Source organism: Triticum aestivum, chromosome 2A (genome assembly GCF_018294505.1).
Source record: "Triticum aestivum cultivar Chinese Spring chromosome 2A, IWGSC CS RefSeq v2.1, whole genome shotgun sequence".
Classification (NCBI taxonomy): domain Eukaryota; kingdom Viridiplantae; phylum Streptophyta; class Magnoliopsida; order Poales; family Poaceae; genus Triticum; species Triticum aestivum.
Genome location: NC_057797.1, coordinates 182,637,115 through 182,640,252, shown reverse-complemented (window position 1 = coordinate 182,640,252; position 3,138 = coordinate 182,637,115).

Genomic DNA, 3,138 nt, shown 5'->3' with positions numbered 1-3,138 from the left:
CCGGCGGCGCCTAGGGCTTCGCCCAGCCACTCGCGGGAGCGGATGGGACGAAGTGTTTTTTTACGCAATGTCACCTACATTCCCATTAGGGCGTGCATGTCCTAATCTCCTTATTAGATCAGTACCAACAATCTTCTTTCCTTTGTCTCATGCAGCCCCCAATCCAATTTAATTAAACAGTTGCAACCGGAGTGTAGAAAAAAATATAGCGCTGCAAAAAGGTTTTTATGAAACGACGGGTGAGAAAATAGGTGGAAGACGAAGCTTTGGAGGCTCGCTGCTCTAAACTTGTAAGTATGATGCTAACTAAGTGACAATATTTTAACTTGGGGACGGCATTCCGATGACCTCATCAAGGTGATGCAAGAGTTGGCAACATCTGATTCGCGTCCACATATGTCCAGATCTTGGTCTGTGGCCAACAAAATAATCAAATGAGGGACAATGTCTAAATTGTTGACGGTATCTAGATTAGTATATTGGTGTGAATAATTAGAAATTTCTCACCGAGCATGACATAGATTTGCGGTGATGAGTATATTTTAAATGACGAGCACGTGCATGATTTTTACGGCTCCAATTAGCGGTTCGTAAAGAAAAATCAATCAGGAATTGGGGCCTATGTGTGAGTAGGAAAAAAACTCCTTTGATCTTTTTCTTGAACACAATATAGACGCATACACTCATCTCTATAAACACACACATACATCCTACCACGATGAGCACCTCCGAGAGACCGAGCCGACATATCATCTTAAGATTGACGAAATCACCAAAGGCGCCTCATAGTCGACGGGAACGTTTCCTTCCACTGAACACGTATCACGGGATATCCTCCCATTAATAGCCCACAATTCCTTTTTACAATGCATGTAGACGTCCATGCATCTCATTCCTTTTAATCATCCAACTCCTTCCATCCTTTCATGTATGGCAATATCATTGCATCCCATATAAATAATCCTCAAATCCATCCTTCCTTTCATTGCCCGCAATTCCCCCTTTTTTAGGATGCACGTATGCAACGTCATGCACCTCATTTTCCTTTTAATTATCCGTTCCGACTGTCTAATCCCAGACCTCATCTTAGGGCTTGTTAATTGTCTACATACACACGTATATAAATTGGAGCGTTCTGATATACTATAGCGAGGTGGGACTATTGATTCAGAAAAGAACATTCTTTAAAATAAGGAAAAGCTAGCTCGCTGGTTGCTTCTTAGAAAGGACGAAGAGGTTGTGAGTTCGATACCTTTGCCGGCGTAACAATTTTTGCCTAAGCCCGTTCTCCTATTGCCGGGCTGCCACTTCAGCTCGGCCCAAGGCCCACGAGAGGAGATTTAGAAACGGAACAACCTAAAAGCTGGGCCTCGGGACAGAATTTATACCTCATATGGAAATATTCTAGGTTTTTGTTGACGTAGACTCATGGCTTGTTGGTATGGCATGTGTCATCTCTTGTTCTGGTCGTGGGTTCGATTCCATGACCTTTTCTTTTTCTACCGGAACGAAACATTTTATCTCTTGGCCACTTAGAAACAGTCAATTGCAAAAAACCACAAAGACCTTTAGTACCATCTTGAATATGTTTTAAATTCAAATTGAAAACATAACGAAACATTTTATCTCTTGGCCACTTAGAAACAGTCAATTGCAAAAAACCACAAAGACCTTTAGTACCATCTTGAATATGTTTTAAATTCAAATTGAAAACATAAATTCACAGGAAGAAAGCGTATTGTGACGGTGAACCCGAAGACCCAATCGTGCTTTATTATTACTAGGAAACATGCCCGTGCGTTGCAACGGGAGAAATAAATCATTCCACTCCCCTAGCGATCCTTTCGATGTTTCACTTCTCATTTCCACCACCAGCTCAGCGTCATCGATGTTGTCAGTTTGTCCACCTATTCATGATAACGTAATCATCCCAAGGCAATGCACTTCACCATCATACTCTAGGACGCCGCCCCACAAGCCCCTATGCTTGTAATTATGCGGATTTATGATGATAGTGAGTACCAGCCCTGTCTCATCTACAGATGGTGCATGCACCATCCCAATGTATGTCCCTTGAACTAAATTTCAAAATCACATGAAAGTCTTAGCAGGTCTGGAATCAATTAGCATATGTGAGACTTCCAAAATAATTTATTTAGCATCGACCGGGAGCAGGAAAATAGAAGTGCTATTTTGTTAGTTTATGGCATGGAACAACAATATATATGAGGGTCACACACCATGTCAACATCAACCATTTAAGTAATGCCATCTTGCTAACTCCCAAACATGCAAAGGGGGTATATACACCATGGATTGTTTTCTCACTCGACTGCAACACTGAATATACAGCATGGGCCGGAGGAAACTCTTAATATCAAAATGATTCAGAAGTATATAGCTACACTGCAGAGTACAGTTGGAATGCTGGCGGAAAAAAATATTTCATGGTAGAACAATTATTATTGAAATCATGAGGCCAAATGGCCAATAATTTAGTGCAGCTATGTGATTTTGGGCCAAAAGTGCTCATATATTTCGAGAGTACAGTGCATCTATCACTTTCGAGTTTTACGGAATATTTGTGCAAAACACTCACATCATGAAGTCAGAACAACATACTCACTTGTCCCAAATCATAAATCTTGGTATTGAACCTTCCCCTACCTAAAAGTTTAAATGAAATTGGATACATAAACTGCTGCTATTTCATGTGAATAACATGAGCGAATTAATCAGTAAGAAGTTTAATTCCCGAGCATGAACCCAGATTCTCACCAGATGTACCATGGTAATTGACCTGACAGGGGAAGAGGTAAAAAACAATGCAACTTCTAACTGATGGAAAGATCAGCTCTCACCATCGTGTTAGCTGCAACCTTTTCAAAATCCAGAAAAGTAATATCTTAAACTGTGATGCCCAAGAACAACCATTGATCAGATAGTTTTCTCCGATTCCAAACAAACTAAGGCCCTTGTCCCAACAAAAAAGAAGAGTTCAACACAAACCCAGTATTTTCGGTCTCATATGCTCACCAAATGTACCATGGCAATTGACCTGACAAGGAAATCGGTGATGTCAACCAGTGACGACGAAACAACCTTGTCCAGCTAGCCAGCCACTATGATCACAATACA